The sequence below is a fragment of the Fukomys damarensis genome, unplaced genomic scaffold (genome assembly GCF_012274545.1).
Source record: "Fukomys damarensis isolate Sample0158 unplaced genomic scaffold, DMR_v1.0_HiC HiC_scaffold_24, whole genome shotgun sequence".
Taxonomy (NCBI): Eukaryota; Metazoa; Chordata; class Mammalia; order Rodentia; family Bathyergidae; genus Fukomys; species Fukomys damarensis.
This window is the reverse complement of record NW_022900936.1, coordinates 51398352-51422295: the sequence shown is the minus strand read 5'-3', so window position 1 is coordinate 51422295 and position 23944 is coordinate 51398352. Positions and strand designations below refer to the sequence as shown.

The following is a 23944-nucleotide window of genomic DNA, read 5'->3' as shown; positions in this document are numbered from 1 at the left end:
TCAGACACTATAAAAAGAATGAATAGAGTGTATTGTAAATTAGTCTGAACATTTTATTCAGTAATATATCTCCTCCATTCACTATGATACTATCATAATTTTAATACATTTAATTTACGTTTATTATTTAGAGTGTTATTTTATACACTGTTGGTTTATATTTTCTATGGAAAAGTTGATGGATTTTACAGAAGTTTCTGGGATGATCAATATTGTCATTTCCAATATAATTTTCCTGGGTAGGAATTACTTGAGTAGTAAAGTTATGCCAATGAGACACTTGAGTAGTAGAGTTATCTTAATATTTACAGTAAACTTTATGTGTTCCTAAAGGTGGCAGATGGCTTTGACTTTCACACTGTGATAGATGAGGCAATGTGTCTAATTTCAAGGCCTTTATTAAGTCTAGTGGTAGAGATAGGAAAGTTATACAACTATTTAAGATATGTAATAAATACTTAAAGAAAGGATGGGCAGCAGAGAGTACTGTAGGCTCCTTAGAGGAATGATCCTCAAGGTTCTTATTCACATCTACCCCCAGTTGAACCATTCCAAGCAGAGGGTACAGTGAGAACAAAGGATAGTAAGGGAGAAGGACAGATGAGCTGTAACGTGGTTATGAGTAATGGACATTTAGACCTTGATAAGTAATTTGCATTGTATCTCATTTTGGAACAGAAAAACAAAAAACAAACAACCCTCCCCCCAACTTTGGGTGACACTGGGTAACAGCACGAGAATTTTAGTTAGTAGAATATAATCAGGAAAGTTTTTTAGAGGTTAGGGGAAAGGACATGTTAGGTGTTCTTCCTGACTTTAATAAATGGAAGAATGATAGAATGGAGTTGCGGGATGGAAAGGATCAAGATTTGGAGGGATGTCAGTATGACAAATTTCACACTTATATACCTCTATATATTATCTGCAGTTATGTGTGAGTGTATCACTCATAGTATTTTTTAATTACAGAGATCGCTTAGGATAATCTCTCTATATCTCAAGATAAATATTCTCATGTTTTTATTAGGAAATATTGTCCAATCTTGGTGCCCTTTCAGCTTTTTACTTGTTCTGTAACCTTTTATATTTTAAGTATTGTTATATACTCAGTATATTTACAATGAAAAGACACATATAGAGTTATTATTATAGAGATAAGAACATTCTTATAGAGATCAAGGAAATGAAGTGCAAGGTCCTGAGTTCGATCTCTGGTACAAAAAAAAAAAATGTGCTCTAATTTGATCCCTGACCTCTGTGCTGGGGATTTAGCTTAGTGGCACCTTGCCTGCCTTGTAAGCACAAGGTCCTGATTTCAATCCCCAGTACAAAAAAAAAAAAGAAAGAAAAGAAAAGAAAAAAAAGCAGTGTCAGTATGTGAGAAAGAGCCAAATGAAAAGTAGAATATGCCTTGCTGGTTGCAACTATGAAATGGGCTCAGAAATTGTCAAGTGACTTATACTCCAAAAGAGGAATTACTGAAAATTCTTGAGGAAGACACAGGCAACATAAGGCAAACACACAGGATGTCAAAATGGAAAACAAAGAACACTGCTCACACGCATTTGTGGCTTACATGTGAGTGTGTCAGATAAACTATGCTTGCATTCACTTTAACCATTTATTTTGGGTATAATTTTACAATTGAAATACACATCTGTATGTACAAACGACAGAGATGGGATTCATTATCGCTAGTCTTAAAAAATTAACCCATTCTCCTGCCTTTGTGGCAGGTAGAAGATAGGTATGAAAATCTGGAGCACCATCTTGGCTTTCATTTATCTCTTTCTGCCTCAATGCTGGCCCTCATTACTTCACTTCAGACCTACCCAAAGAGCCTCATGTCCGTAAGACCTTATTTCCGGACTTACTCCCTTTAAGTTCATTTAAAACAATACTAGACAGTACTTTAGAAGCCGTTTATTCACTCTTAACAATATACATGTTCTGAGTTACTTCCTATTTACATCCATACTTCTAGCTTTTGCTTTTAACTTTACTATAGGGTTAGTGTTTTTGAAATTTCTCTAAAAGGACTGCCTAGAGTCCAAATATTAAAGCCTTCCATCATCTGGTTGCATATTTGTTATCAGCTGCCCTCCCCTTCAGTGATCATGTTTAATGCTCACATCACCATGCTAATATCCAAGGATAAAACAATGGCAAGATTTTTAAAGTATTATTTATAAATCACCCATTTATTTGATTACTTCTTCCTCAACCTCTGCATGTCTAAAATCTGTGCCTATTCTAAGGCTCAGATCAAATGCCACATCTTTCCTGATACTTTTGCAGATTTTTTTTCACACAGAATCACTTGCTCTGAATTCCTAACACATTTTATTTATGTCTCTTTTGGGATGTTTATTTTTCTTCACGACATTATTTTTCACATTCTCTATAAACTCCAAACTGTGCTTCATATTTATTTTTGAACTTTTTCTGGACTCAAGACTCATGACACTTAGCACATATAAATGCTCAATAAATGTTCCCTGGGCTCATTAATTATTAAAGCCAAAAAAGGACTTGTATGGAATGGTTTAAATGTTTGTCCTCTCCAAATTTCATGGTGAAATTTAATTGCCATTATAACGATAACATGAGATTGGACCTTTAAAGGATGATTAGACCATGAAGATCCCACCAACAGGGTTGGGAGCAGTCCTATTATTAAAAGGCAAGTTTGGCCCCTTCTTGCTCTCTCTCTCTCTCTCTCTCTCTCTCGCCATCTCTTCCAGGTGATGCTGCAACAAGAAAGGTCTCAGAAAGGCTGGGGATTTAGCTCAGTGGTTCTGACACCTGCCTTGCAAGTGCAAGGTCCCAAGTTTGATCCCTGGTACAAAAGAAGAAAGAAAGAAAAAAGAGAGGGGGGAAGAAAGAGAGAGAATGGAAGGAAGGAAGGAAGGAAAGAAAGAAAGAAAGAAAGAAAGAAAGAAAGAAAGAAAGAAAGAAAGAAAGAAAAGAGAAAGGAAAGAAAGAATGCTCTTAGCAGATGGTGGAGCCTTGATACTAGAACTCTTGGTTTCCAGAACTATGAGAAATCTGTTCATTATAAGTTACTCAGTCTAGGTATTCTGTTTTAGCAGCACAAACACAGATTAAAACAAAGTAACTGTTGGATGAATTCCTAAATCTCTAAAATAGGTCCTAAGTACATATGCATTTCTCTTTTCATAAATAAAAACTAGTGAAAATAAAATTACAGCCAATTTTCATATCAGCATACCAATGATTAATGACTATAATGATAACAGTCATGCTTTCTTGAAAGCTCACTTTGTGCCAGGCAATCTAATCACTTTAAGTACACTTTTCTAGAACCATCATAACTACCTTTCAAGGACTGTATCCATTTAAACAAGGAGTGCAATGGAGCTGAGCTTTTATTTGCGAAGAAACTGAACCAAAATTTAAATATTCATCTGCCTTGGAAGCTCTGAATAGTAGGCTATCCCTCTACCTTCTTTAATTAGGAAGTACTTTTGATTAACTAAGTTAAATGTCTTCTGATATTCACAGTAGACAAAAATAGGATCAGAAAACCTGGAAATCTGCAGTTGGAAGCCTTATTCTCCCTAAGAGAGACATCAAATTTATACTGCTATGAAAGGAGGATGGTACCCTTTGTAAAGATTTTAAGTGAAGTCTCACAATTAAAGTTCACCTAGATCACTATTTTTACAATAATTTGATACTATAATCTAGAATTCAATGGTGAAAGTGAATTTTGAAAACATTCTGATCTAAGCTACCTGATTACAGTTTAAAAATTGTAAAAAGTACATTATACAGAATAAGAGGTCCCAAGATTACCTTCCTCCATGCTTTCTTATTAATCCAATTTCCCACCTACTCTGTCTCCAGTCACCCCTAGGATATGCTAATTGTAATGTCTCTGGGATCAATGGAAGGGAAACCACACAGTTAAAAAAACAAACTTACTGCCAGCTAACAGTTTTATTTCACAACATCAGCAGACTTTTGTCCTCATGGCATTCCTTTTAAAACAGAAAATACAGTATAGCTAAGTTAATGAGCTTTTAATTCTGTAGCTGTGTAGTAGGCATCTATCTTTTATATCGGAACTATATTACATTACTTCCTTTTCCTTCCACTTCCACAATTAACAGAGTTATGTAAAAAAAAAGGATGGTCTAGCTCTTTCTTATTTTCCTTTTGCGCCTAAACTAAGTCTACGAGTAAGGGGATTACTGGTTTCTCTATTTTAGCCATTCTTTTAGTATCTCTCAGTGGTAATAACCATGGAGGAGAATGATCCATACTGCTGGTATGGAAATTTATATTTTGCCTATCCATTATCTTATTTTAACTTACAATTAACCACTTAATATTTTCATTTCCATATTATAGATGAGGATAGGCCTTTTTCTTTTAGAATGTAAGAAAAGTAACATTTGTTGTCTGACTACAATCAGAGCCATCAACCTCAAGATTACATCATTGTAGCAGAGGTCCAGGATGGACTAGGATTCCTATCCTTATTTTCTTATGTGCTTATCAATAAGTATAGCACTAAGTCAAATGCATGGTCTTAGGATCAGGACATCAGGAATACAAGTTCCATCTCTGATACTTAGTCAATGTGTGTTTTTCCCCCTCCTTTGGTACTGGGGATTGACCTAGGGACTTCACACTAACATATATTCCAAGCCCGTTTTTAATTTTTAAAATTTGCAACAGGGTGTCACAAAGTTGCTAAGTTTCCTAGGCAGGTCTCTAACTTGTCATCCTCTAACCTCAGCCTCACAGAGCACTGAGATTAGTCATGTACCATGACCTGAGCTAATAGATATATATGCTTTTGCACATACTAGGTGCATCTAATCAAAACTGAGCGTGTGATTCTTACATTCATTTATTCCTTTGCAATATGTGAGGCTCCACTATGTATTAGTATTGTACGGTAAACCTGACATACACATATAGTGTACATAGCAAGATGTCTAAGTTCATTTTAATATCAAAGGGTACAAAGCAGAAGAGCTAAGAACATTCAGATGTCAAAGGTTCAGGAGTGTGAAAAAGAGCTGAACAGGACAGGACAACAAATTTCCAGTATAGGATGAAGAAAATCAGGCATGTGCACTGCTGTCCTAGAAATCAACCCAAAAAGATATTTTAAAATTATGGTAGTTATCAATTGATTCAAAACCTCTCAGAGATTAAATAAGAACCTGAGAATGAGACTTTTGGCAAGATGAGCATCACAGATGCCCTTGATGGGGGTAGTTTTTGTGAAGAATGGCAAAACAGAACACAGCTACTTGCTACATATAAACTTTTAGGAATGAACTTCCAGCATTTGATAGTGGGCTGACTGAAATTGAGCATCTGTAATATTGTGATCAATATACTTATTCACTTTTAAGTCTTTATCATTGTATCAGAGTATTGGGGATTACATTCTTTAAACTAGCCTTAAATTATGATTGATTTTCTTTTATACTAAACATACACCTATTCATTCTAGCTAGCATTTTGTAACGTTTGATTAAAAACATAGCTATTGGTGGTCTGATAGACTGCTCAATATTTTGAGAGATTCCTATTATTTTTAGGAAATCATTTTCAGACTTCCTTTATTCATGGCACTATTTTCCTACACAAAACAAGGTATAGGCATCTCTTTTCTGACATTGGCTTAATTTATTTCTTGTAAGGCAACCAGGGGACAAGCAATGAGATTTTGCATTGATCTGCCTTTTTTTTTTTTTTTTTTGGTCTCAAATAAAAAAGTACATTATGAATTTTGGCATTTTATTTCTTGTTTCAAAAGAATGCTGGAGATTTGAATAATGATGTGTGAACTTGCTCTTAATCTCAGCTATTAGGGCTAGGGAGTCTAACTTTGTAATAGAATTGCCCCTATATTTTATGACATAAGCAATGCTTTAGAAGTTACAAATCATATCACAGCCTGGATTGGTTTATCAAATTGCTGAAACCAAAGAGAATCCATTCAGAGTATTCTGAAAACTATATTTAAAAAAGTTTTATATTTTGTTTCCATTTAAAAATTACATTAACTATACATGGTAGCATGTGCCCGTGATCCCAGCTATTTGGGAGGCTAAGGCAGGAGGATCACAAGTTTGAGACTGGTGGGGCAACTTAGCAAGACCCTATCTCAAAATAAAAACTAAAACTAAAAAGGTCTGGGAATAAAATTCAGCAAGTCCTGTGAAAAAATGATAAAAAAATGTATAATGAAATATGTGCTTGTAATATGTACATATTTCAACATTTGTCTATGGTGTTTTTTCCTTGTTATAAGCATGTGACATAAAAGGAATTCTAAGACCTTAATTTTAGGAAGAAAATTTAATGAAGGTTTACAGAACAGCTAGGATTCTTTATTTATTTATTTTTAATTTAAGTACAAGTATTTTCTAAGTGAATGAAGCAGGGCTTTGTTTTTTCCTTATAAAAGCTTTACCTTGGGGCTTCATAATTAATATACAGAGTCATAGAAATTAACATTATTGGTTAAAAATAATAGATCTTTTAAACATTTGAGAAGAGAAGATGCCATTTGCTCAGATTTTTTACTTGCAAAGATAGAACTTTTAAAATTAATGTCCTCAAGGTTTATTTTCTTGTGAAAGGGCTTACTTAAAGATTACTTAATCTTCTTCCCTAACCTAGTACGATTAAACAGGGCTTTTCACTGTGAGATAGTTACCTGCCTCAGTTGGATGGACCTGACTCAGTTAGGTCATCTATTTGTTATGTGATACAGAATGTATTATTATAAGCGTCACAAGAATATTTACACAAGATCTTTTAAAAAAGAGTTTGTGAGGATCTATTATTGAATATTTGCAACAAGTCTACAGGGTGAATGTTGTGAAGCTATCTCCTTCAAGTAAAGCTATTTACCAGATAGAGAAATCATAGTATCATGTTTAATGGTCCATGAGTACATAGTAAAAGAATAGGGCTCCGATTCATGCAGCACATAATTTCTTCACGTAGGTGGCCTCAGAGAATATTTAAAAAAATATATTTAGCATCCACAGTAGATAGGAATAGCAGATAACATGCTTCTTGCTGCTCACATTTGCTAAGACTCTTGTGAAGATTTTCCCTGTGCACGAGAATCAGTTTAATAATGATTGCTGCCAGTTGGTGGCTAGACATCAGACTGCCAGCCTACTCAACAGTGTTGCCATCTGCTATTTGGATTCACAGTGTGCTGCTGCTATGCACCACCTCATTAAGAACAGGACCCTTGTGAGCCATAGACAGTAGCTTATTCAAGTGAGCTGAAGCGAACTCCTCCCCAAGCCAAATTTGTAGAGGCTGCATGCATCTCATCTTATTTGGAATCTGCTCTATGCCAGTCCTGGAGTCTGATAGCTCATTGTCTCTGATGATTTAGATATTTGTTAGACTTTCAAGCCATCTCCCTGTTTCAAAATATAAATATAATTATACCAAAATATAAATGTAATTATTTCAAGCATTTGTTAAAAAATTCATTCCATTTTTGGGGGGTGGTTTGGTGATAGAGGCATGTCTTGAAAGAACAGCAAGCTATTGCCTTGACAAACACAAATATTTTAATAAGTGCAGTGCACTGTAATCCACTAGATTTTTTTGGAAAGATGCTCCAGTTTATAGGATTTTTTTTAGTTTTATGGAATTCTTACTGCATGCTTATTTCTTGGAAACAAATTTTCAAAGGCTTTCATCATACTTTCCCTTTTCTTTTCCCACTAAATATCCAAGGCAGCTGTGAATGCAAAATATTTATATGGGTTGGACAGAAATGATTGCATTTTATCCAAAACCACTGATCACCTTAGAGACTTAAACATTTTACAAAGAAAGGGAACTTTATTTGCATAGATCATATAATATTTAGCTCCTTATCATGTACCTTAATAGATGACTTGTTCAGTATTAATTTGAACATTAGAAAGGGACATCTCAATACTGGGTCAGTTTCAAAATTCAAAGGAATTCATGGGCTGAGGTTCAAGGTCCAGACACTTCCTTCTCTAATGTGTGCACACACACACACACACACACACACACACACACACACACACACACACTTCCCAAAAAGTACTTATCCAGTTCTTACATCTCCAATTATAGCAGCCAGAATAGATTTCTTAAATCCTATGTTTTTTAGTACTCTATGAAAAAAGTATTTTGTGGGAAAATAGAATTACAAAGTGGAAGGTCTCAGACTTAGTTGTTCAGAAGATATTTTCTGAGACTCTCAGATACAGTTTAAATTGCTGGTTATTTTTAAGATTTGCTTTTGGACAGATACTTATAGTAAAGAGAAGAGGCAGAACTGGTAAAATAAGAAGCTGAGTTGTAAAGCTGGTCCAGTAACAGCCTTGGCTAACATCACAGGGAGCTCTGGAGTTGGAATGGCGTTCAGAGCTGTCCTGAAATAGTTAAGAGAACAACTTTGCGTTCCTGCACTTTTCAATCACTGATATGAGCCCCGGAAGGCTGGATGTAACCTTAGGTAAAGTGATTCTCTGTAGCTGAGGCCTTTCTGGGTCAGTTCTTACAACTGTGGTTGCTTGCTAACAGTTCATCCAGTAATACACAGTAAGTTTTGCTTTGAGGAGAGATCTAGGTTGTACATCATAATGTTGCCAAATGGAATAGGTCATATCTCTTTTAGAGAGGTACACTAAACATTCACATATAAATGGATTTGAGAATCTGGCACTGAAAAATTTCCTGATTTTATTTCTGTCCTAACATCAATGTATATCCTATGAACTAGTATTTTACATGCTTAATTTGATAAAGATCCCCTCAATCATACAGTGCCTTGCAGGCTGTGTTGGGAGAACTGCATAAAGATGTTTTGTTCCAGCTTCATCTGTCCTTTAACAGTAGTATATCAGGTCTACCTGAAAATTAGTTATGGACTTGAAAGTCATATACTCAGGTGTATGGAAAGCTGGCTTTATTTTTCCATAATTGAACTTACTTTATTTTTTAAACTGTCCTTCACTTTGGTGCCAAACACACACACACACACACACACACACACACACACCACCGCCGCCGCCGCCGCCGCCGCCGCCACCTCCGCCATCACCACTACGAAGTCATTAACTTTAGATATTTTTCAGGTAAATATAAATATTCAGTTTAAAATAAGTTAATACAACATCTTCTCTGTCTTATTTTGTTGGGGCTATCATAACAGATGCTATATCCTGCATAGATTATAAATAACAAAAAATTATTTCATACACTTCTGAAAGCTGAGAAAACCAAGGTGAAAGTGCTGATAGATTCTGTGTGACAGGTCACTTAACTGTTTATGGATCACTGATTTTCACTATGTTGTCATATGGAAGGGGTAAATGAGTTCCCTTGGGATTGTTTTATAAGGGGACAAATCCCATTTACTTCTTAAAGACCTCATTTTTTTTTTCTTTTTTCTTCTTTTTTTTGTTACCGAGGAATGAACTCAGGCTCTTGAGCTTGCGAGGCAGGTGGCGGAACCACTGAGCTAAATCCCTGGCCCCAAAGACCTCATTTCTGATATCACTACTTTGGGGGTTATAATTAATATATAAATTTATGAACAGGGGACGCAAAAATTCAGACCATAGCATTCCTTTTCCACCTAAGGACTTCGGTGACATCATGGTACCTGATTCCTGATTGGCATCCATCCGTGGTTAGCACCAACAGAAAGAAACATGATCTCTTCAGGTCTTCACTGATATCTCCATTCTGCCATCTAATAAAATTCAGGATCCTTTCACAAAAGAGTTCTGTCTCTCTGACAAGAGACTTTCAGGACTTTTAGGTGTTAGGATTGTTTCTCTAACATTCTTAAGCCATCAAGAAAATAAAAAACAAAAACAAAAGAACAGAAAACTCTTTCTTGATCTCCTGGTCCGAAAATGACCATAGAGAAGTGTAAGAATCATGTGCCTAGGCACTCATTGCAGGTGCTTCTAATTCAATATTTAATACCACAGTGCCTAGACCAATGCTCTGGAACTTTATCTCACAGGTTTACCACGTAAAAGGACTGGTCTCTTCATTCTTATACCATGAACATTTTCTTTCTGGGAGATCTTTGATGCTTTAACTTGGAATATTGACATTGTTTTCAGAAACCACCACCAGTAATTAGCTCTCCTGCTTTTTCTTCAACTGTGATTTAGCATGTTCTCACCTTGTGCTGAGATTGTTATTATTTTCTTCCTCTGACTGAGTTTGAAGGAGGTAGGGTGTGGAGAGAGCTGGCTCACCAACTATTCTTCCCCAACTCTAAATTTAATGCTATGATTTTGGTCCTTGGAAACCCAAAAGCCAATAATTAAATTTCCCTTTGCATATTTTTTCTTTTGCATATTTGTTTTGATGGATCTTCTGTGGTTTTTCAAGACATTAAGCTTATAAATTAGTCTGAGTCAGGGAATAAACTTGGGTAGGTACTGGAGTAGAAAACAGTAACTCTAGAGAATAATACTCATAGTTTTGCTGCATTCTATTCCATTCATCTACCAGTATTATCTTTGTACAAATATGACATTATCTTCATTTCTATAGCTTTAGGAGGAGTGTTGATATCTAGTACTAATAGGTTTATTCTAGCTTCTTGTTCTTCAAGACTTTCTTGCCTACTGTATAGTTTTATTTCCATATACATTTATTAATTTCCTCAAAAATAAAAATTCCCCATAGATTCTGATTGGGTTGACATTGACTCTATAATTTGGAGCATTTTCAAAACATGGATCTTTAAAATATGAAGTCTTCCATTCATTATCATTATATCTCCATTTATTTAAATCTTTAATTGTCTTAGTAAAGTTTGCTGGTTCCAGCATGTTAAAAATTGTAAATTTTAGAATTAATTTATTCTTACGTATTTGTTGCTTTAGATACTACTATAAATTTTAAATATTTTTACTTATCCAATTGATCCAGTATAAGGTTACTGCATCATTTGATTTTTTTTTTTTTAAGGCAGGTCTCACTATGTAGTGCAGACTGGCCTTGAACTCACCATGTAGCCCAGGATGGCCTTGAACCCACAGCAATCTTTCTGCCTCTGCCTCCTGAGTGATGGATTGCAGGCATGTGCCATCACACCTGGCCAATCATTTGGTATTTTGACCTTGCTAAATTCACATAGTCCTTTTCAGTTTATAGATTCCAAGATTTCTATATAAACAAATGTGATCAGTGACAATTTTCTTCTTTTCCCCTTATTTATTTCTGTTTTTTCTTTCTTCCCACTCCATTGTTGTGCATAGGACATCAAGTGTGACACTGAACACAGGTGATGAGAGTGAACATCACAATACCAAAGGGAGATTCGAGGTCTACTACCTGTAGGTTCACCCCTCCCCGTATATGGGATTCATCTTAGGGCCTTTGTTCTGAGCAACCTCCCTGGCTTTTACTGTTATTAATGTTTTTGTTTCTAATTTTGAGACAGTCTCACAAAGTTGCTAAGTTGCCCAGGCTGGGCTCAAATTTGTGATCACTTCTGAGTGCTGGATTACGAACATGTTCCACAGTGCCCCGTTTATGTGTAAATTTCCCTTTGTCAGGTTAGAAAAGTTCCCTCTGTTCCTAGTTTGCTGATAATTGGTATTGTTAATGAGTGGTTTGTTTGTTCACTCTCTCTCCAGCCACTGACATATGACATTATTTTCAAATGTTAAACTTCATAATATACTAGTCTCTTTATTTTTCTATTTTCTATTCTCCATTTTCCTATTCAATTGAAAAACTGTGCAAGCTTGGTATTTTTTTCTCTTAAACTTTTGAAAAAAATTATCAATAAAGTCAGATAAACCTGAATAGCACTTTGTGCAAAGCTATTTACTTCCTCTATTTTGGAACATGTCTAGCGGCCTCTCCTTGACAAGGCAATAAATAGGTGTACACTCATGAAATCTCTCTAGTACTTTTCTCCTTCTGCTAGGAAGATGATTGTAATTAAATTTATCACAAAAATGTGTGGAGAAGTGTGAGATCTGATAAGGGAAGAAAAAGAATTTAAACTGAAGGATTGGCAAGAAATATGCTATGCTAGGATAGGCATGCCTATCATCCCAGCTACTCATGAGGCAAGAGGATCACAAGGTCTACCTGACCAAGTTATCAAGACCTTGTCTCAAAATAAAAGGTAAAACAGGCTAGGGATATCCTTCAGTGGTGAAGTGCCCCTGGTTGGATCCTCAGGATTGAAAAATCAGAAAAAGGAAAAAGCATGTTTGGTAAAGAGCCAAGGAGTTATTCCTGGGACTATATTTTAATGGTACTTTGTTTAAGGGCCAGAATGTAAGTCTAGGAAAACAAGAATGTATTTATGTAGGGACATTTTATTGGGGTACAGTACTTATCATGGGCTGTGATGTCCATGTCTTCCAAAATTCATGTGCTGAAATTTAATCACTGATGTGACAGCATCAAGAGGTGGTGACTTTGTAAGATGATTAAGTTATGGAGCAGAACCCTCATGAATGGGATTCATGACATTTGAAAAGAACAATCAAGGCCCTTTTTGCCTGTCATTTCTTCTGCCATGTGAAGACACAATATTTAGCCCCTACAGAGGATATAGCTTGGAAGCAAAGACAAGGCCCTCACTGGACATCAAAGCTGCCAGGCTTTGATCTTGGATTTTCCATCCTCAACAACTGTGAGAAATAAATGTTTGCTCTTTATGAATTACCCAGTTTCAGATATTTTGTTATAGCAGCACACATGAACTAAGATATCATTCTAGCTAGACCCCCGGGAAATAGAGTGAATTCTCTGATAGAGTAGTTCTTAGAAACCTAAAAATAGGGACATCAATCATTGAGCAAAATGGAATTGCCCACATTATCCTAAAAATGGTAAGAGGGAGAGGTAATAGAGAAGCTGAGGGACACAGTTTTGTTTCAAGGGAGGGAGGACCCAGAAGCCACACAATTCACTAAGGTCACCAAGAATGTGTCTATGAGAAGGCACCAGTATCACTAAGGTAAGTGGGGACTCTTTTTAAACAGTGTTGATGATGAGGCGGTCACAGAGCTGGGCTTGTAAACATCATTCAGGGGTAATGGGCCCTGAAGTAATAGAGGGCCCTGAAGGACTAAGGACTGGCACTTAACTACAAAAAGCCAAGAGGCTGTAATTACTGTAACTACTGGTGGAATTGGAGGGGAGTTAAGTGGGCTTGACTCACAGGGTATTTGGGAGATGATTAATTGAAGGTAACACCCCTAAGGGCAAAACAGACAAGCAAGTAACAAGGATGTTTCTTACCATCTGTAAACAAAGAATGCAAGCATGAAAAAGCAGGAGGTTGAGGATATTGGCCCCAATGAACTATCACAAATCCTCACTCAGCCCCCAAATGGAGGGGGTTTTCAGATAACAAACCCAAAGATGGAAGAGGTGGCCGAGACCGTAGGACTCTGTTACACAATGGCACAGATGGACTGTTATAGATCCTCAAGATCCGAAATGGGTTATGGCCATTTACTAGCATGATTATACATTGTCAAAAGAAAACTTGTAGGGCCAGGGATCTAGCTCAGTGGAGCCATGCCTGCCTAGTAATTGTAAGGTCCTGAGTTCAATCCCCAGTACTAAAATAGGAAAAAAAGAAAAAAAAAAAGAAAGAAAAAGAAAAGAAAGAAAACATGCAGACATTTCTAGGATTCTTGGCCTAGGGCAAGAGATTGATGGTGCAACTTTTAGAGACTGAGTGACTACACCGTTAACCCAAACCCACCTACTTATCACAAAGTGCCAACACTTCCCCTATGTGCACTGTTATCCCATGCTCAGCAGCTGGGGTGATGCTGCAGAAACTTGGCTCATGTGCATGCCAACAGCGAGGGCTGTGTGCCTGCCGCAGCGCAAGTGCCATAGGTTTGCCACTGCTGGCTTAGGGTCAGAGTTGACACTAGCACATAGTGATCTTTCTAGCAGCCAGGCCTGAATAGAGATATGCAGCACAAAGGGTGAACTGTGCTACTTGTGAAAATGCACCACTTGGATTTCTTGCAGAGGTCCCAGCTACTGCTCTCTCAGTCCAGGGACGTTTTCATGCCAAAGCAACATCCCCCACGAGTTGTTTCCATTAACACAATGACTGAGTGAAACAGGTATACAGAATCAAGCTTATTCCTGAGTTAGGAAACTCCTTCAGTAAAAAAGTGGCTTGACTGTTCTTCATCAGCTAACTTTAAACTAGACTAAGTAGCACAAGCATCCTCCCTCTCCCCACTCCTTCTTTCTCTCTCTCCTATGAATAACTGACTCATACATCTGCATGCATGAAGATCAGTCCCATGTAGTCTTGAGAATCATTGATGATGTGTAGTCCAAGGGCAAAAACTAGATCCCAATGAGTCAGACAGAGAAAGAATTTAACTTTTCTCCACCTTTTTGTATCACTTACACATGCAACAAAATGGCTGATGCCCACCTACACTGGGAACCATAATCTGCTTTACTCAGTTCATCAATTCAAATGCTATCCCTTCTAGAAACACGCTCACGGAAATTTAATCAGGTGCCTGGGCATCCTGTGACCCAGTCAAATAGACACACATGAAGTAAATTGTTAAAACTTTATAAAGGGTAGACAGGTATAGTCTGAAGACTCTATCTCCCCTGGCTGCCCATCTGTTTCATCCCTTACAGCTAACTCCCAAAATGAACCTCTTGTCTCTTTGTATGTGCTGTCTGGAGGACTAGAACAAATTTGGATTTTGTTCTGGCAGGTATTTACTTATGAGCTTTACATTACTCAGGCTTTTTTTTTTCAGCTTTAATTGGGTTTATTGGTACATTTTAGGGATACAGTAGTTACATTCATTGTTGGGATCTTGTACCTCTACATGACAGGTCTTGGTTCTCATTTTTCCCCTTGTCCCTGCCCTCCCTTCACCCCCTCCTCCACTCCCCATCTACAAGCACTTTACTCCCATCTTTTCTTTATCTCACATTTTTTGATTTTCCCTTATTACCGTTCCCCTATTCATCCCACCTTCCCTACACCTTCTACTCAGGCTTGTTTTTAAGATTTTTTGGGGAAAGGGAAGGTGTAGATTTGTCAGGTCAGTTTATACCTACTGATACATATAACCATACAACCTTTCAGGGATCTTTTGTGAATGCCTGGAGTTCTTAGGTTTTTCCATTATGGCCAGATGGAATGAAATGTTTTCTAGTCTCATGCTACCTTTTTTTTTTTTTTCCTCAGCACTGAGGCTCAAATCCAGGCTTTTTATTTTTTGAGAGGTCTTGCTAAATTGGGTAGGCTAGCCTTGAACTTTTGATTATCCTATCTCAGTCCCTCAAGTAAATGGGATTGCAGGCATGTACCACCACGTGGTTCTTGTTGGTTTTTTTTTAGCTTAGTGTTCAGCAGTGGATACAAAGGGATCACTATGTGATTATGGAATTTTTTTTCTCTGAATAACTTCCTCATTGATAGTCTGCTCAGAAACTTCAAGCCATCCCAGTCTCAAATCTAGTCTGTGTCAAGTCAGCAAGACTGCTCTGCTCAACTTTCTCCCTCCCCTCTGCAGAGTGACGTTGTGCTTATCTACTGAAGGTAAGGCTACTGGAGTCTCACCTTGCTCCCCTGTCCCAGTGATCAGTCCTTTGCTACCAGGTTTCTAGAGTCTGAAAAGGTGCTCAAACTATTATATTCCCTTCTTTCTTAAACACTGACAGTCAACCTTTTCATAAAAGTTCTAGCATATATTTTTAGAGCTATAAGTTTTACATAAGCACTTGCTTTCATAGTGAGTTAGGAGTATGGGTACCTTTTAAAATTATAATTCATTTCAAAGTATTTCTAAATCTAATGTGATTCATTATTTGGTTCCTGGATCATAAGGAATATGCTCCTTACATTATGGGAATTTGGGAAATTTTTTTGTTACCTTTATGTAATTGCTCTCTGGTTAAATTCATACTAAATATTATTTTAATCTTTTGAAATATTTAGACTCTACTTATTTGTTAGCCTACAGTGAGTTCTGCTAAATATTTTTGAGTACACCTTCAAAGAGTACAAATTCTGAAGTTTTTGGATGTAATATTTTATATTGTCTTATTTATATGTATATAGTGACGATACATAGCATTTAGGAGGAATTTAAAATGTACTAGGCTGAATGACTCAAAAGCTTTATCCAATTAATAGCATTTCCTAATCAAGTAAGGGGATGATGATGATATGACTATTTCTGGTAAGATGATATTCATAGAAGAATTGCAAGTTAAATCAGTTTTCCCATATTCCAACCAATATTAATGGCAAGCCCTGTGATGGAAATTATCTCAATAGTTTCTTCTTGTGTTCATACCAGTTTCTCTTCATTAATTATAATGACTGTATCATGAGTGCTACATGATAGTAGAAAACAGTACCTTAGGGAAAGTTAATGACATTGATCATGAAGGTCATGGAAGACATAAGAAATGTTTAATTTTATTTTTCATTTTTCTAAAAAAAATTTATAACTATTTCTGAAACTGCATAAGATTAAAAGACATCTAATATCTCTTCCCAATGGTGAAGTAGAATAATTTTCTTTTAAATTTCTCAGGTTCTACTGTCACATTCCTTTCCTTATACACATGACTCAAGATTAAGACAGCCATAAACACAGAACTTCTAATATATTTAACCTTACTATTTCACTCTTCTGTCAACCTTATCATACACACTGACTTCTGATTACAGAAAGAAGCGAGGAGACAGATTTAGACAGGTCTAACAGCATGTTATGTTGTTTTATGTCTCTCGTGTACTGTCTCGTGTTTTTAACATCTGATTCTAGCCATAGCTCTAGCAAACAGTTCTAGAAAGTTTTACCCTGATCTGTGCTCAGAATGCCCCACTGTAGTTAAGCACGTACCAAGAACCTCGCCTTCCTGTTCCAAGGCTTCTCTAATGAAGCAATGTGTGCTGCCATAGTCCCTATAAACACTGTCTTGCAGCCCAGAGGGTTAGAAGAGTTAAAACCCCATGGGAACAGCCTGTAACAGAGAAGAAATGCTCGGACAGATAAATGTTTTTGCTTTTTTTCTTGCTGGCAGAAGAACACTGAAACAAAACTTAGTAAGAATCTTGGGAAGTCTGTATTATGTAACAATTAACAATAATGGACCATGGAGAACACTACCTTATTTGACTTGGGCCTTCTTTCCCCCTTCTCCCTATTCACTCCTCTATCTTTCATTCCTGCTCCCTGGGATCAGATTTCCCAAAAGAATGTATCTATATTTGTCTTAGGCTCCGCTTTCAAGAATAACCTAGATTAAAACAGTAGGTAAGTAGGTTGTTTGTAGATTATATAATGCAGGAATATAATTTTGTTTTACTCTGTATGAATGCTACAAAGAAACACTGATTCAGGTGACAGCATGGTTGGTAATTTCCATCTTTTTCGTTTTTGAATTGTCAACGTTCATTCTGAGCCTTACCACCTAAAGAAAACAAAAGGTGGTACAAATTAGCTTACAAAGAAAATTTCTCTGTGATGATGGTTAAGCATTTGTTTGGTGCAAGGGGGTGCTCAGCAATTTGAAAGGTTATATGACTGTAATATGGAAAAGCTCTCAGACTACTTAAATGAAGTTTTTGTTGCTTTGGAAGAAAACATAACATTTCTTATGCTCTTTGCCAAAAAGGAGGATCTTTGGTTTTTATAATTATTTTTGCTAAAAAATTTGAATATACATTAAAAATGCATGCTTTATAGGAATATAGATGGGGATTTCTTCAGTCATGAAGAAATGCGGAAATGCCCTAGAAAATATAAGGAGTTACATTAGGAATAAATTAAGGTAGCTTTAGGCTAACCTTGACAATTATAATTATTTACTCGCTTGAGGGTCTGTCCAAGAGAACAAAATTAATTAAAATCTCTCCCTATAGAGCCTATATTCTAGTGGAACACAAAGTGAAACAGTAAGCAAATTGCATAATATAAATTCACTGTATTTAAAGTATGGACTATAGATTAAAAAATAAACTGAGACTAGTGTTTTAGGATGAATTATATTTTGTCCAAAAATTCCTCATGTTGAAGTCCTAACCCCCCAGTTCCCCATAATGTAAGCACATTTGGAGATAAGGTGGCTGCATTAAAATGAGCCCCTCAAGGTGGCTTATAATCTAAAGCAGCTAGCACCAGTATACTTACAGGAGATATCTGGACAAAGAGACATCAGGGGAAAGGAAAGAAGGGAATGGAATTAATATGAGAAAAATAAAAAGTAGATAGGGAGGGGTGGAGGGATTGAAAGGATGGAAAGGGAATGGGGAAAAATAGGAATCAAGATGGATTATGTAAAGGTGCACATTTCCAATGATAAATGTCATTTTATTGTATAATTTAAATGTACCAATAAAATTAATAATAAAAAAAAAGCGACATCGGGAGTGCCCAAGCACAGAGGAGAAACCATAGGAAGACACAGCCAGAGGTGGCAACTATAAACCTAGGGCAAAAGTCTGAGAAGAAACCAAACCATCTGAAACTTTGATCTTAGATTTTTTTAGCCTCCACAACTAAGAAAAGAAATTTATGCTATTTAAGCCATTATGTTAGTGTATTAATTATGGTAACCTGGCAAACTACTACTTAAAGGGAGTGTGCAAGCTTTTTGCTTTATCTACAGGTGTCACTGAGAAAATGACATTTGAATGAAGACCTGAGGACAAGAAAAGAATCAGCCATAGGATATTTGTAGTAAGAACACTCTGGAAGAAGGAAAAGCAATCCCTAAAGCCTTGAGTTGGAGAGGCCAGTGTGGTTTGCTAAACAGGAGCATGAGAAGAGGGGTTTAGAAAGGCCCTGCATAAGGAAGTGGTGGTAGTCATGTGGGACCACATTAAACACCCAGGGAAGTTTTGAAAAATGGTGAGGACATTTTGACATTATCAAGATTGAAGTGGTGCTACTGGCCATTTTTAGTGATAGACGGTATTCATACTACAAGCATAACTATGTTCAGGACAGTTCCATCTGACAAGATATTTTCTGTAGATTGTGTGACTTCAAAATGTCCTATGGCTTATTCACATAGAGGTAAAACTTTGTAATTATTTATGATGACTTCAATATTCCATGTATAACAAACTAGGTGATTAGTATCAATTCTCCATTGAAAATAAGGAAAGATTCTGGATAAAATATATTTGGTCATATTGAAAAGATTTGCTAATATTGTTGTGGTTCATATTCTCTTTCTCTTTGCCTTCTGGAAGTCTACCTTCATGTGTATAAACCTGTCTGATAATACTTCACAAGTTATTGATGCTACTATTTTAAAAAATTATTTCTCTGTATACTTCAACTTTAGATGATTTGTACTGGATCTGTCTTCAAGTTTACTGGTTCTCTCTTCTATGTGTACAATTTACTGATAATCTCATCAAATGGTTTAGGTTATTATATTTTTTCACCTCTAGGATTTCCATTTCCTTTTCTAAAGTATTATTTGTATTTCTCTTAAAATTATCTATATCTTCATTTATTATATCTACTCTTGGCAAAATCCTCACTACATTTGTCAAGGTTATTTTATATTCTTTACCTGCTAATACCAACATCTTCAGGTCAGTTCCTTTTGATTTATGACAAATGGATACTGTCATAAAAGTGATACTGTAGAGCAGTGAGAAAGGATTACTTTTCAAAGAAAAGTTTAGGGCAACTGGTTAGTTAAATTAAAAAGAAAACCTTTTTCACATCATACTGAAAAAACCATCTCTTAAGTGGTTAGCAGATTAGAAACATTCAGAGGAAAACAAGTTTCCAAATGCTAACCGGAGAATGTTCTGGTGACCTTAGCAGTAAGCAACAATTTCTTACAGGTGAGCAAAAGCATAAACCATTGAAAAAGTTTTAAAATTTACATTTATCAAAATGTAGCAATGAGATAGTTAAAATGCAAACCACGGATTAGGGAAAGGTGTTTGTAGTACTCATTTAAAATATATAAATCCAGTACAAAATGACAAACAACGTAATAGAAATACCTAAAAGGCCCATTACTAAAGATGCTATCTTAAGGGAAAATTACCTTAAGAAAGATGCTCTTTATTAACAGTCATCATGGACCATAAAACCACTGAATGCTGGTGAAGACATGGAGCAGTGGGAACTCATGACAAAAGCCAGTGGCACTGTAAATCTGTAAGAATACCTGGTACTATAAACACAACTGATCCATAAACATACTCTGTACCTGAAACATTCCTTTCAGGTATCAATGTCAAAAGAAATATGTATAGATGAAAATAATGTGAATGTTCAATATCAGTATGAGGAACCAAGCACAAAAGACCTCCCAATTGTATGATTCAATCTTTGTGAAATACTCCAAAGAGTTCTTAATAGAAAAAAAGATAAGTGGTTGCTTGGGACTGAAAAAAATAGGAAGGTGGTATTGGATGTGAAAGTTTAAGGGGATGGAGTTGCTTTTTAAGTGAAGAAAATGTTCTAAATTTGACTGTAGTAATGGCTACACATGTCTGTAAATATACTAACAAAACTGAATTGTATAGATTAAATGGATGAATTGTATGGTATGTAAGTCATATCCCAACACTATAATTAAGAAAAACAGCAGTATAAAGGATAAACTGCATGTGTTCAATGCCACACAGAAAAGAAAAATAAAAACATGCATGAACTCAAAAAATGTGGTGTGAAAGAAATCAAATACTATAGAACAGTTACTGAGTAATTCATTGGTATTTAAGGAAAGACAAAACTCACCTATATATCTAAGGATAAAATTGTGGCTATATTTCAGAAGTTGTTTCTACCTGGGTAGGGAGATGAAGGATTCCTATAAAACTTTATTTCTTTATTTAAATTGTGGCTGCAAGTCTGTGTTAGTCCAAAAGCTTACTGAACTATATTTATAATGTGTGTATTTTCCTCTACGCTATACTTCAACAAAAGTTTCAAGGAGTATTTTTAAAAAATGAAGTGGTTTAGTAAGTTCTATCATTATGCACTGAAAAAACAGGACTCCAAACAAACAGTTATTGTATGTGGGTTGGGATTATGGAGAATTCCTATTTTCTTCTATATACTTTTCAGTATTTTCCAAATTACAACAGTGAACATGTATTCATTTATCATTAGAAAACAAGTCATCAAAATACAATAGTCTGAGATAACTTGTACTACTTTTACTCAAATTCATTCAATTTAGAGACTGGCTTTTGTACCTAAATGGGAAGCAACTGTCATTTTAGAGTACAGGAGGTGAGGTCTGGGCGCCGTTTTGGACGTTTAGGGGTGGCCTGAACGACGACCAGGACTCGCTACGGCCACCAGTCCCGGTGTGGTGGTGGTGGGGGGAGGTGCAAATGTCCAAGAGAGGAAGAAGCCGGAGCACACCTGGGGGCGTGAGGGTCGTGGCACGCACCGAAGCTGGGTCCTGCTCCAGGGACAGCCTGACAAGCCCGAGGCGCTCACCAGGGCTCTCGTCCCACGCTGGGCAGAGAGAACACCGGCCTCAGGCACCATCATCCTCACGCGTCCGCATGGCCGCAGCTGAGAGTGTTCTTTTCTATTTTACAAGGTTGCAGGCACCAACAGAGACGAATATGTGACGGGGCAGCTCCTGGCCTGCAAATCCTAAACTAACTGCTATCTGGCTCTGCACAGAAAAAAGTTTGCCAACTCTTTAATTACAGACTCTGCACAGAAAATCCTTGAAGTATTTAAACATTTTACCTGAGTCTGCGCTTCCTGGGAAGGAGCCTGTGCGGAACAAGTGTGCCGGGCGACACCTGTCCCACGTAAGGGAGAACTGACCGGGCTCCTCGCGCACAGAAGTCAGAATCCACTCAGGAGCGAGGAGTCCAGTTTCACCTCAGGAATCCAGCCTGGAAGCAGGGTCAGCCAGGCTCCTCCGGGCCAGGGATCCAGAGCGATAAAGATGCTCCAAAACCCTCGAGGACCGCGAAAGAGCGGGCGGCTCCGGTCTTCCAAATGACAAAGCATCGCTACCATTCCCGAGAAGCGAGCAGAGTTCCTCCGCTTTTCCGCCCGCAGCTGCGCGCCTCACACTGGCTTGCGCTTGGGTCCGGAATTTTGCCAGGAGATGGGCGTGGGTGCGGCCCGCAGCTCTGCGCACGCGCCTGAGCCACCTACGGACCCCTCCTTAGCGAGGCTCCACCCACCGCTCGGGCTCCTCCCATCGCGCAGGCTCCACCCTCGGCGCCAAGGGGGAAGAGCTGCAGGCTCCCTGCCTGAGGGCCCAAGATTCCGTGAGTTAGTTCTGAACGTTCTCATCTTTTACCATTAAATATTTAAGGAAATATTGCTGATATCTGACCTAGGCAAAAGACAATTTAAAAAGATTAAACCTCGTATATCTCACATTAATGTTTCTCAACCACCAGGCTATTGACATTTTGGACAGAACAGTTTGGGCTGCGTGTGCAGGCATGTGCTGTGCTTAAAAATTGCTTAAAAAAAAAAAAAAGTTGGGTAGCATCCCTGGCCTCTCTCGGTTAGATGCCAATAGGATTTCCTCCTCTAATTCTGACTGCCAAAAATGTAGCCACGCACTGCCAAGCAGATTTGTGGAGGGGGGCAGAGTTGCCCCTACTGTCTCCTGCCCGATAGAATCAAGATCAGGAAGGAAACATTGCTCCATTAATGTAACCCAATATAGAGTTCGTACATTTTAATTTTCTTGATTGTTCCCAAAATATCTGTTTCCCCCCCCAAAAAATGTAGACGCACTGCCAAGCAGATTTGTGGAGGGGGGCAGAGTTGCCCCTACTGTCTCCTGCCCGATAGAATCAAGATCAGGAAGGAAACATTGCTCCATTAATGTAACCCAATATAGAGTTCGTACATTTTAATTTTCTCTATTGTTCCCAAAATATCTGTTTCCCCCCCTTGGTAAAATATAAATCCCCAGCTTTTTTTGTTTGTTGTTTTTCCTGGAATTGATATTTTTTAAAAAGTTTAGACTGTTCTGTCATATCCAGTTTTACCTATTTTCAAATGACTACTTACTTGTTCTAACAGCATTTCATTTTAAAAAGCCTCCCCCACCCCCATGACTTGAGACATTACTTTTATCATACATTTCCACATTGTACTTGGGTCAGTATTTTATATTCTTCCCATTGATTATTCTGCACATTTATAAAATTTATACTGTTTTAATTATAGGGATTATAGTGATTTCAAAAATCTCATAAGTTTAGGCCTGCTTCTTCACTAATATTGTTGCTTCTGTTTTGTATTCTTGCTTATTTATTTTCTACTGCTTAAACTAGGAGTCTAACTCCATAAAATAGTTTTAAAAAACTAGCATCAGTTTATGAGGTTGGACTTTTCCTGTTGAAGAGCAACGTTTGTTTTTCCTTTCATTAGAGTAGTCCCAGTTTTGTGTCTTTCAGAAAAGCATTAACGTTTTCTCATATAGGTTTTTCACATTTCTTGTAAAATTTACTCCCAGGACATTTCTATTTTATATTTGTAGTATCAGTGGGGTCATTTCTTCTATTTTTCCCTATAATTGTTTATTGCCTAAAAAAAGAACATATTGATTTTTACATGTAGTTTTATATCTTGTTACTATGTTTAATTTATTGATTCTAGTTTTCCACTGATTCTATTTGCATCTTTATTTATATTTTTATGTAATTGCAGTCAGTACTCATTTTGAAGCTCAAATTGCTTGTCATTCACCATGTTTAACTCTTCTGCTTATTTGACACAACCTCAAATGTCTTGATCGGGTCATTGCTTTCTGACGTGCTCGACTCTCAGTCTCATGGCTTTCAGTGAAAGTGATATTTGGAGACTGCAATATATGCACTTACAGATGTTCATGGCTAAATGATTTGTCATTACTTCTCAGCCTTTTCAATACAAGATCTAGAAAATACATGCAT

General features: G+C 36.9%; 1 long non-coding RNA gene across 2 annotated transcripts in view; it reads right to left on the bottom strand.

Moving 5' to 3' along the window:
• LOC104866282 overlaps positions 1–22107 on the bottom strand; it is a 129424-nt gene extending 107317 nt beyond the window's left edge. For both annotated transcript variants that reach the window (XR_781409.2, XR_004518803.1), the window contains exon 1: positions 21762–22107. This is a non-coding gene — a long non-coding RNA (uncharacterized LOC104866282). The remainder of the gene's footprint in view (positions 1–21761) is intronic.
• Positions 22108–23944: the final 1837 nt, after the last annotated feature.